General features: G+C 55.3%; 1 protein-coding gene across 3 annotated transcripts in view; it reads left to right on the plus strand.

Moving 5' to 3' along the window:
• The window catches only part of fz2 (frizzled 2), an 82124-nt gene that overhangs the window by 23402 nt on the left and 46117 nt on the right, over window positions 1-12605 (plus strand). The gene's annotated exons all lie outside the window — the stretch shown is intronic.

Genomic DNA, 12605 nt, shown 5'->3' on the forward strand with positions numbered 1-12605 from the left:
ATAATCCTGGCACAATTTCCGCGATCAGAAATCGCGCGCGCGCCCCTTTCCTCCCGACCGTCCGCGCGTTGACTGACTGATACGCGTCTTAATCTGGCATCAATTGTCCGCGGCACTCGCTCCGAATATCCATGGACCCGACGTTGCCGGAATCTCCCGCCGCGCGCACAAGTATCGATCGCTCGTAATAGCGCTGCGGCTCTCTCATCGGGGTATAAAGACGGACGTCTCTACTCGCAGTATTCCCGGGCAATTCACCGACGGCAAATTCGTGAAATTTCTCGCCAGCGATGAATTTGGCCGATTCGCGGAGTAGAATTATGCGGATCACCGCAAGCTGTCGTCTACACGCGGTACACGGGCTGTCGCGATCCGCGCGCACACCGCTTGCGCACATGGCGCATCTCATTTTTTCCCTTTTTGGAAAAAAAACACGTTTGACACTTATCGCGAACGGCAGGAGCGATCGAGGGTGTGTCGAGGAGGGCCGCGCGTTCTATGCAAATCGCGAAAACACTGTGCTGTGAGTAAGTGGATGGAAATCGATATTTTCCGAATGCGCGCGATGTATGACTCGACCGTCAGATGAAAGCCGCGTGAGAATCGCAAGGCAGAGTATCGGACGCGGATAACGCGGCAACGACGCGCGTGGCGCGGTCGTGACGCTTCGCGTTGCTCTCGTTTCACGTGAGGCGTGAAGTTCCCTTCCCCTCCCTCCCCCTCTCTCTCTCTCTCTCTCTCTCTCTCTTTCCACGTGCTCTCGGCGTCGGTGACGATTGGGAGACGTAACGACGAACGCGTGGAAATAGGTTGACATTGTTGCAGCCGCGACTCGCCGCGATTCGTCCGCGGTGAAGGAAGAGCGAGAGAGCGAGAGAGAGAGAGAGAGAGAGAGAAAGAGAGAAAGAGAAAGAGAAGCTCAGCTCTACCTCGTCTCACGATCGAAAGCGCTGGCGCGAGCTAAGAGGCGCGGGCGCGAAGTCCCGTGTTGCTCCGGCAGCGCCATTAACGCACGTCAAAGGGTAAACCGGTCACGCACACCGCTGAGCACTCGGGCACGAGCATAAATTCACCGTGACGGCGTCGCGAGAGACATGGCCACGCTCGTTAAAAAACGCACTCCCGTATGTATTATACATATCGAAGTCGAGCTAGCGAGCTCCTAGAACTCGATACGCGAGCGCGACGCTTTTGTCAGCTAGGAGAGCGAGACGTCGACGCCGGAATTTCGGTAGCGCTCGCAAACGCCACCGCTTGGGGGAGAGAAAGACAGTTGTATGAAAGAGGAGAGAGAGAGAGAGAGGCATCGCCCGGAGAAATCATCGCCAGCGAGTTTCCAAGCATTTTCATGCAAATTCACGCCGCGCCGCAGTCGCGCTTCTCTGCTCCTCCCCGGCGCGTCGCTTGTCCGCGCCTTCGCGATCGTTCTTAACTCCGCGTCCGGCCACGTCGTCCTGCCGCGCCCTTCCCGCCGCGTCTTTTGTCTCTCCGCTGGTCCGCGCAAACGGTTAGAATTAGTATTCGACGCCGCGTCTCCACGGGCTTTTTTCGTATGCCGCGAGGCAGGTCTCCGCCGATGAAACATCGTCCTCTTGCGCGCGCAAGCGCCAGCCTCGGCATTTTTTCGTTGACTTTTCCCGTTTTTTCGATGCCGCGAAGGCGGACGCACCCCAGCTGCGGCCGGCTGAGAAAGGCGGCGACGGCAGCGGCGGCGAAGCCGTTAGCTCAAGGTATCTCGAGCCGGACGTATGCCTCGAATGCGAATCGCCGTTTAGTGCGATCGGAGCTCAGATGCCGAGAGTCGTACTCGACGCACAAAAAGCGTCGCCCGCTTACGTAATTGCATTGCGCCGACTGATAAGCGGAGGAGGGAGATGCATATCTGGATCTCTCTCTCTCTCTCTCTCGTTTGGAGGTAAGTCATTTGGCGGTGTGTAATAGAATGCCGTTCGCGTATCTTCCTCTCTTCTCGCGCAAGGAAGCGAACTTAAGCACGCGCTGTAGACAGGGGGAGCAGAAGGAGGAGGAGACGTTTGATGGCATCGATTAATGACATCTCCTCAACGAAAGGATATCGAGATACACAGAGACACACAGATACACGCGTATTGCTCGAACGTCTCAATCTCGCGCGAGACGAGCCGCGAGCGAGGGATTCTCGGAGGAAGCAGATTCCCCGAGCGCTCTCCATAAAGGTTCGATAACGGCTAAGCTCTCACTTATCAAAATGGATTACCGGTTACTTCTTTCCGCTCGCTTTCCTAAGAGTAAGAACGTCACTCAACCTGTCTCTCATGGAACGGTCGAAGGTGGCCGGGTTATCTATCTCTCCGGCTAGCGGATCTCCGCTAGCCGCCTTTGGCAGCCGAGCGCGCATCGATCGCGCCCGTGTAAAAGTATTGTTGCGCGTCTACGTCTACGTGGCGCGGCGCGGACCGAGCGACAACGGTTTTCGTACGGAAAGAGGCTTCCACGAGTAGACGCGAGAGATTAGGACGCGTCGAAAGTGGGTAAATCCTTGTCAAAACAGGATCTCAGGCAGCAACGCTGAAAAGGTGCTTTAGGTCGTTTCGGGTCTTTAGGCGCGCCAGATTAGTTTTGTGCGTCGACAGGTACGTCGCGCGCGCGCTCGTAGAGCCGGCTTCGGACGACACGACGAATCCGGGCCGATCGTGACGCATATTGATGAGGCGCGCGCGCGCGCGCGGCGGCCGGCACTGCATCGCCCGCCGTTCGACTGCACCGGCTCGGGTTAAGAAATTGACTTTGCGCGACGCGCAAACTGCTCCAGCTGCGACGCGCATCCAATCTGCGCGATAGATGGCCGGGAATACAGCGTCATCGATATCACGAGCGCGATGCATCATATCCGTCGGCCGACGCGGCGACCGGCGATGTTCGACATTGTGATTGCGTCGGCCGAAAAACGCGAATCGCTCGCTCTCGGAGGGATTCGCAGCAATCTCGCTCGCCGCGCGATCTATCACGAAAACCACTCCGATGGACCGCTCCGCGAATTTCCCGAAACTCCTCGATCATCGACACCGTGTTACAACGCGTGTGTGTGTGTGTGTGTAATTTTTATTTTTTTTTTTTCTTCCGTTTCTTTCGCTGCGCGCGCGCGCGCGCGTCGTGCCTTTCTCACGCCGACAAGACAACCGGAGAGCCCTCCTCGCGCGCATTTTCCACCGCGTGTTTCTAATGACTTCCATTTACGTGCCTTCGTAACGAAAGTAGGCATCCTCTCATGCGAAAGATATTTCACATCGCTCCGTCAGTTCCGTGTTTCTGGCCGATGTTACTCCTCCGTGACGCCGAGTTCGTGACTCGAAATCGCTCTACAGTTCTCTGCCCCTCGCCCTTCTTCGCCCTCCCGCCCGCGCGCTGCGTCCCTCTTGTCGGGTTAGGTCCTGGCGCGCGATTACCTTGCAGCGTGTCTGCTTGCTAAACGAACGATAGGTATCTCGTAACCGAGGTTAAATTGCCATTATTTATACGCGCGGCACGTGTCTCATTGTCTCGTTGTTCGTCGGATAGATCGTCTACCGAGCCGCAATAAAGTAATGAAACGTCCGCGCGCGCTTCCGTGGAATCGCTTCGTGCGGGATGAACGCCGTGTCCGACAGCCGATTACGAATTCCAGCGTCGAGTTACGTCGAGAGAGAGAGAGAGGGAGGGTGGGGCGGAGGGAGAGAGCGCGAGAGAAAGAGAGAGAGAGAGAGAGAGAGAGAGAGAGAGAGAGAGAGAGAGAGAGAGAGAGAGAGAGAGAGAGAGAGAGGACACGTAGAATACATGACTGATATTTTCCTCTGCGAGAGACAGAATCACGTGGGAGCACACGAGATGAAGAATGCAGACGACTCGTCGAGACTGTGCGCGAGAATATTCAGCCTGACGACTCTCAGTCGAAGCTATAGAAATTCGACGATAAACATTCTGCGCAAATGGGAAGAGAGAGTGAATACGAGGAGGGAAAAGTACCGAAAGTGGTATTCAGCGCGGACACATTGTACGTATCGCGAGAGAAAAGAGAGACGTTCGCGGTTCCGTAGATCGCCCGTCTTTCATCCATCAGAGCTAGCTCGTTTGAAACGGTGGAGGGGCAGAGGGGGGATGGGAAGGGATTGATTCGCTGGCGTTTGACCGATCTATTGTACGTCGCCTCGCTTGCGACTGTTCCGTCGAACGAGACCGGCGTCGCTCGCCGTGTGAAGCGACCTTGCGCGCGCGTACGATTTATCGGCGCGCATGCCGAAGCGGCGCATAAAGCGCGGCTCGATGAAGAAGTAGATCGTGAAAGAGGAACGAATGGTGGACGACGTGGAAAGGCGAGCGGCGCGGGCGGGAGGACAGGGTTGCGGGTGGGCGAGCGAGGAAAAGGGGTGCAAGGTAGCGACAGGGAGCGCCCGTAACTAACGCACCGTGAAATCCACTGGGCACGCGCCATTTCACTTAGCCCACGGCGGCTCCTTTTCCATGCTACCGCGAGCGGTACTTCTTCCTCCCTTTGCCGCGCCGGCGAGCCCGCGCCCGTCGTCGTCGTCGTCGTCAGCGACGACGATCGTCGATTCTCGAAAGTCAGCAACACGCGGATTCAGCCGTTCCGCGAATTCGCGGCGTAAAGGAAAGAGGAGGGAAGGGGAAAACAGGAGAGAGAGAGAGAGAGGAAGGGAGGAAAAGAATAACGACGTCCGCTTCGTCTTCGTCTTCGTCTTCGCTCGCCGGCGCGCGGCATGGCGATCCTTCCTCTCCCAAACCGCCCTCGACGGCGCGCGACGCGCCGTCCGAGTTCGTCTCGTCGGGACTTTTCGCCGCGTCGCTTCGCCTCGGCGGCGCACACTGCGCCGAAGAGACCGTAACAATGCGCCCGCCACTTTGCCGCGGTAGCTAACGATTTGTCGCGACAAGTCGCGACAAAGCCGCGACGAATATTCCAAAGAATTTCCAGCTATCTCCGTCTCTGCGCGCCAGCGAGCGAGCGGTGCCGACGAGGGGGCTTCGCGTCGAGTCGCGAGGGGCAACGAACTTTCCGTTAAAGTCACGGCGGGGACGAGAGGCGGTGAGTACGCACGCCGCGCTAGGGATTCCGTAGTGGTATGTGTCGCTTAAATAAACTTCGGCGAGAATAGATCGTCCAAGTGGAACATTTGATTCCCGGTAGCGAGCGCGTCAAGCGAAGGTGGCACCCGCGCGGTTTGCAGCGACGCGCTGCGACGAGTTTCGGCTCCCTCCGTCGCGATCAGGACTCGAACGAAACATCTCCGATCGAATTCAAAGTCCCATTAAATTTTTATCGGGCGGAGTGTTATCGACGAAACGTCTTTTCTTCCGGCAATTGATGCGCGCCTCTCGCGTGTGACGTTCGGATTTAAGGGACGTCGTCGATTCGAACCGTTCCCTGATTGGAAATATTTCGAGATTCCCGCTAATGTCGTGGATACGAACCTGCTCGATAATCCAATCCAAAGGGATATCGATGGTACGTCGCGTATATAACACAGTTTGAACACGCGGTCGAATCGATCTGGCTGGAAATTTATATCTGGCGTTTGTCTCCCTCGATTCCCCGTAGCGGCTAACGACGCAATAAAACGCGAACTTCCGGCATCCGGCCTGGAAACTGGAAAGTCATCGTCGCTCGTTCGGCGCGTTAAAAATACGCATTCACCGCGAAGGGTGTGATCGATCAGCGTGACACGTGCAATTAGGGACCGGCCGAGAAGGGCGTTGCATGAGGTGAGCGTCGCGTGGAGACTCGCGTGGTGAGGAATTGCGGCACCGGCCGCCGAGATTGGATAGCCGCCGCTCCCGAAGTGGAAGGAAGGAGGAAAGAAAGAGAGAAAAACAAGGAGGAAATTGCAGGGAAAAAAAGAGATCACGCAGAAATATCAAGTAAAAACGCCGTCCAGCGCGCCGCGCGCGCTTTTATAAAAAGCTCTCAGCAGCGCGCATGTTACTGTCGCCACTTTTCCGCTGTTACGCGCGTCTCGGGAATTAAATTACAAAATACTATTTGCCGTTGCACGAGGGAGTGAGGGAGGGAAGGGGTGGCCCGGCGCGAATCCCAGCGCTGGCTTCCCGAAGCGCAATTTACGCTCTTCCTCCCTTCGGCTCACACCCCCGCGGCGATGGCGGCAACCGCTCGCTCTCACCCTTCACCTATCGCGCTGTGCTGTCTCGCGTCTTCGAGAGTCCTTTTACCGCGCGGTTAGCGGAGGGACGAGGTGTGAACGAAGAACCACAAGTGGCCCGGAAAGGGCGTCCCTTCGTCCCCGATGGTAACTCAATCCGATCGGTCGGTCGGTTGGTCGGTCGGTCGGTCGGTCGGTCGGTCGGTCGGTCGGTCGACCCGGCCGTCGCCGCGCCGGCCGACGACGGAGTTTCACGGAGTTACGCGTTTTCCTGCCGACATTACATTCGATATATACGGGGCGTCGGTCGGCAGGTCCGATCAGCCACGGTCGATTGGAGCTACGCCCTTACGCTACGCGAATCAGCCGCGCGGGGGAGAAAGGAAGACAGACAGAGACGAACGGACGGACAGGCAGGCGGGCGGCCGGAGGGAGGGGAGGCCCCGAGGCTGGCGAATCGCCAGGACTCCCCTCCGAAGCGGAGATATCACGGCGAGTGATTCACGTGCGCGCTAGCGAACAGTTACCGGCGATGCAACAAATTAACCGGCAGTAATTGGTTGTCGTATAACGTTGCCTCGCAATTCGCGGAATTCTCCAGGGGGAGAGGGCGGAGGGGAGGGGGGGAGGCCCCCCGGGCGTGCGTCAGGCAGCAACGTCCGTCGTATTATTTCAATAGCGGACCGACTGGCCGATAAACGCCGCGCCGGCCGCGCGTTACGCTATATCGCTTAAATTACTATGAGCGTTCCGGGGATCGCGGGATTATTTTCCCGAGCCGATCTGGAGCGCGGCTTGTCCGCGCGCGTAATATTTTAGGTAGAACCGTTCGCTTCTCGACGCCCAGGCCGCAAAGTGAGTTTGCGTTTTCTCTGCGGCGATTTGCGAGAGAGAGAGAAAGAAAGAGAGAGAGAGAGAGAGAGAGAGAGAGAGAGAGAGAGAGAGGGAGCAACCGCGCGAGGAGTACACTGATAAAAAATATAGTTGAATTAACTATGATCTCACTATATTTTATAGTTGATTTTGGCGTCAACCATATTTTTATAGTTCGTGGAACCTGCAAAGTATAGTAGAATAAACACAGATATATAATCAATGAATGTCTTAAATAATTGTTTGGTTACTTTTTACCACATATATGGTAATTTCATATGGTCATTCACAAATATAGTGAGATTTAATATTCATATAGTCACATCTGTCATCATTTAGCAAATATTCTGGTAATATTGACTATACATAAAAGAGTTACTTCACCTACCATTTTATATTTGTATTCATACAATAATTTCAGTTTAACTTACTATAATTCTTAGTAAAAATATTGCATGGTTGGTTATACCATGCCTATATCGTAATTATTACCGATATTATGGTAATACTTGCTATAAATATGATATTAGTTACTATATCATTATAGTTCCAAATGTCATATACTTTTCTCTCGGTGTACGCGCGGCGTTTCCGACGGATGGATGAGGAAAAGAAGAGACAATCGCGTGTGTGTTTTAACTTGTAACGTGTATCTTACATATCCCCTGTACACACGCGCATAGATCATGTATTCGCAACAGGGCATCAATCTTCAAGTAATTCCCGGCCCATTTATCCTGCGAGGTTTAATATACGAGATTTAATTACCGGGCCGGTTAACGCTGAAAGATCCGAGGGGAGGTCCGCGGCGACGGCAAAAAAGTATTTCTATTAATCGAGCGCTTTGAATATTCATAATGAAAGCTTCTTCGTGCTGCGTCCACGCGCCCGACTATAATAACTTACAATCTCGGCTAAGTATACGCTCGCGCGCGCGCGCGAATAAAGCCGATCCGAGTTACTTGTCGAGAATCCTCGAACAAATACTCGGCCGCTCGGCAAATTCGCCGGGACCTCAAAGACGCGACGTGACAGCTATGGCGTTAAAGCGTAATAAGTATCGCGGATTAAAGGGCCGCCAACGAAATTAATTGGCGCGCGCGCGCGCGCGCGCGCGCGCTCGCACGGGCGAGCGAATAAACGGCGATGGCGTCCGTGGCGGCGGCGGCGGCGGCGCCTCCCGGCAACCGGCCGACGCTGTAATTGGGAAGAGGAACGAGCGGGCCAATTGTGGCCACCTGTTCTGTTACGGCTGCGTAAACGAAAGGGGCGCCTTAAAACACTTGGCGTGCGCGTTTCATAATTCCCGAGCAGTGAGCCTCGCTCAAAAGCCTGGCCTACGCACACCGTCCCGTCCCGTCCCGTCCCGTTCCGTCCCGTCCCGTCCCGTCCCGTCCCGTCCCGTCGAGTACACTCCAACAATTCCCCGGCCAGGACTCTGCGCGACGTGGAATGCCAAGATACGACGACGACGACGACGACGGCCGCGTATCTCCGCTCGAGAGGTACGCGCGCAAGGCCGGCGATTAACATCGGACAGCGTTAACGACGTTAACGGTATCGACATCAGCCCCGGCTTGCTGCTCCCGCCGAGCGTGTTCCGATTTATAATGTCGTCCGATTTATGATGGGTAGTAATTTCTGCTCTCTTACCTCTCCGCGTACAAAGTAAGATGCTCGGATTTACCACGCCTCCCCGCGCGCAGCCGGGGTATCGGAGAATTATAATTTACGTTCGGCCTCACGGAATAAAGACGCCATTTCGCTGAAGCGAGAGAGTTATTATAAGCGTCGCCTACACGAGGCTGACTACTATGTGACGCGTAGAGGAGGAATTTACACGGTAGACCACCGTCGAACGATCGACCCCGCGCCACGCCGCCGGTTCGGTGGTCCCTTCGGTCGGCCCGATAGCCGGTAATTTGTATCGATTCGTCGCTGCTCGTAGCGCCCACCACGAATCCCCTTTTACACCAGGAGAAATTGGGACTCGATCTTTTCCGTCGGACAGCCCGTGTTAACGTTTTTGTCTCGGTCGCTCGCATCTCGAGGGGATAACTCGCGTCTCTGAAAAACTTAATAGCGAGAGAGCCCGGCGAGAGAGAGAGAGAGAGAGAGAGAGAGAGAGAGAGAGAGAGGCCTGTCAAGCGCCGCCGCCACGGTGCGCCAACGAGCGACGTCTCACTCCCACTGTTTCTCGTTAAGCGATGCTTAACGCGCGATACAAGAGGGACGTAGGTATATCTCTCGCCGCGGGTTCCCAGGGTGCATGCGGGCGCACGATAAACATCGGGATCGACGGAGAGAGAGAGTGAGAGAGAGAGAGAGAGAGAGAGAGAGAGAGAGAGAGAGAGAGAGAGCCGTTTCGAGGAGGCCAGGTAGAATTCCACGGCTACGATTCCGTAACGACAGCCACTAGCGTCGTCGTCGTCGTCGTCGTCGTCGTCGTCGTCGTCGTCGTCCGTCAAAACGCCGCAGCCTACCGGTTTCAGAAGCACGAACGAGAGAGAGACTCTACGCCTACCCTCGAGTTGACGGCGCCTCTCCTGCTCCGTCACGGCTGCTCTCGAGGACCGCTGTCTCGCATTCTACGGCGACCGTATTTCCCGGATTTCAACTCGAGACACGGCGATTCAATGGAGCGATTCGTTACCCCTTTGTAGCGGAGTGCAGGCCCATAAAACGAGGGTCTCGCGAGGGTCGCATTTGTCAAACGGCGTCTGCAGCGCCAGTGAGAGAGAGAGAGAGAGAGACAGAGAGAGAGAGAGAGAGAGAGAGAGAGAGATTCGCCGTTCGAATTCGAGACTGTTTCGAAAAGCACGGCCGACGCCGTTCGCCGTTCGCCGTATGGCGCGTTTCGCGCCCGATCGGCCATGACGAGAGCCGAGACCACGGCGTCTCCTCGTATCTCGTCGGAAACCGGAGAACGAGAGGGCCTCCTCCGTGGTAAGAGCGCGCGCGCGTTTCGCGTTATGTGTGTGTTTTTTTTGTCTCTCCTCTCTCTCTCGCTCTCGCTCTCGCCCTCTCTATCCATCTATCCTCTTTTATAAATCTTTACACGATCCCCGAGATTAATCGGCGCGGCCGAAGATTGAGCCATGAATCTCGCCGCGAGGAGAGGCAATGTTAATAACACGGACGAATTCAAGCGCGCGGCCGCGGCTGAAAAATGTCCCCGCCAGCAGCGAGAGAGGTGATTACGCAGTCGGAGCTTCCCGCGGGAAGTTATAGAGCGAGATTGCATCTTAATGCCCCCGCGCGACGGGGGGAGCAAAGTTTATTTATCGCCCTGCGCCCTTTTGCCAGGCGTCTCACTGCCAGCTTCGCCACTCGTCATCGCGGTATAATGCACTTTTAATACCTCGCAGTTTCTATTCTTTTCGGCGCAGCGTCCCGCCCCTCCCCGCCCCTCGCGCCCTCGCGCGACGACGACCTGCTCGTACGCAACGCGCAAGGTGTCGCCGACACGACACGGCGCGGGCGCGGGGCGGCGGTCAAGCAACCGTCGCTGTTTCTTTCGAGCCAACAGAGTCGACATATCATATGTCACGTACGTTTTTCACTCGCATATATCTTCCGCGACGTTTACCAAGCACCTCTCGCGCGCTATCCAGGCTGAGGCGAGGCGAGTGTCCCGTTTCACGAAACCGACTGACACGACCGAAACGATGCCTCGTAATCGGATCTACGACGAGTCGGAAGTCTCCCGGTCTCGCGCAGATGAAACGGCAACGGGGAACCCAGAGACTCGCCTTGCTGCCTCCTATGTATAAAACCATACCGCCGCTAATGACACTAATAAATCCAGCTACGTGTCTTAGGCAAGTAGAGAGGGAGGGATGGAGCAAGAGAGGATCGCGCGCGCGCGCGCATGCGCACGCAACGCGCTGCGACGGCGCGCGGCTGGGCTTTGCCCATGAGAACCACTGCGATATCGCTTGTCATAAGTCACTCAGCGTGTGGCGTACAGCGAACATGGGGCCCCATAGGATCTCCTCTACAGGCCCGCTCTCTCTCTCTCTCTCTCTCTCGACCCTCGAGAGAGAGAGAGAGAGAGAGAGAGAGAGACCTTCTCTTTCTGTTTTCCTTGGTCCTCGTCTGACGCGCGCGCGCGCGCGCCTCCCGGCCACTGGTCCCTTCTTTTATCAGCCATCCTCCTCTCGGACTCGCACCTCCCGTCCTTTCTCCGTCGCGTTCGCGTTCGTCTCGTTATACATTCAAGCAGTTGATCCTACGCGAGCGTCTCACGGACACTCCCAGCTCTCGTCCAGGACATGGCGCGTCCTACCCCGCTGGGCGTCCGCCGAGCGAGCTCTTGTCAGGTTGGCCCCTCGACACCGGCGGGTTTTCATTATAACCGTTTCAATTCGTTCGAAACAGCCCATTCCCCGAGGCTTGACGGTGAACATTTCTCGATAGTTGGCGAAAATCGGTTGTAATTAATTGGAACGTCGTGCGTGAAAGGCACTCTCTCTCTCTCTCTCTCTCTCTCTCTCTCTCTCTCTCTCTCTCTCTCTCTCTCTCTCTCTCTCTCTCTCTCTCTCTCTCTCTCTCTCTCTCTCTCTCTCTCTCTCTCTCTCTCTCTCTCTCTCTCTCTCTCTCTCTGTCTCTCTCTCTCTCTCTCTGTAGACAGTGCGGGAGCCGGTTTCACGTGTGCATATCTTGTGGTTCTTGATAAAAATTTCAATTTTAGCCGTCGTCCGTTGCGGAGGGAGATTACCGGCACGCTAATCGGGAACGTTAATCGCTAATCGCGCTACTGAACTTGACGCCATTACATCCGTTCGGTACGATTATCAAATGGAGGCGAGCAGAGCAAACGTCGATAATTCACATTTACGATCCGTACTGTGACAAATTCCAAGCGAGAAAGGCTGGGAGAGAAATAGAGAGGAAAATGGATCATGACGCGTTTATTACGCGCGCCGACGCAAATCTCACGCGACAAGCGGCGACGATAAGAATTCGTCGAGATAAAAGAGCCTCACGGAAAGCCCCCATTTAAATACGCACACCTCATTCGTATCGCTCGCGATAAGACGGAACGTCCGATGTAAAAAGACGGACGACGCTGGAATTGATTTTTCGAGAAGAATTCTCAGAATAACATCACGTCGTAATTAAACAACCATTTTTTTTGTTGTCCGTTCTTCGTCCCTGATACTTCATAACAGACAAGGATTCCAGGAATCTCGCAAAATATGAATATTAATACGCGACGGAGAGAGCGAGCGCTATTCGCGCGCGATATTCGCAAGCCGATACGGAGGAGGAGAAAAACGACGATAAAAAACGACGATTTATAAGACTCGTAAAGCCAGGCGAACGCGGCGCGTCGTGGGAGACGCGCGCGAACATATCTCGGGTTTCCGATTTCGACAGTAATTCTTTTCGTTTTCTTCGTATTTTTTATACGTCGCTGCAAGGTCCGCCGCTACCTCGGAGGAGAGAGAGAGAGAGAGAGAGAGAGTGAAAATCTCTCGCGGCGCTCGCCCGCGACAGCCCGACGTGACAGCGCGGTGTCGTGTAACAGTTTATTCCGTGTCTCGAATTTCCCGGCGATACTTAATCGATCCCCTTAAACGCGAAAGAGACAAGTCG

This window comes from Harpegnathos saltator, unplaced genomic scaffold (genome assembly GCF_003227715.2).
Source record: "Harpegnathos saltator strain DR-91 unplaced genomic scaffold, Hsal_v8.6 scaffold18, whole genome shotgun sequence".
Classification (NCBI taxonomy): domain Eukaryota; kingdom Metazoa; phylum Arthropoda; class Insecta; order Hymenoptera; family Formicidae; genus Harpegnathos; species Harpegnathos saltator.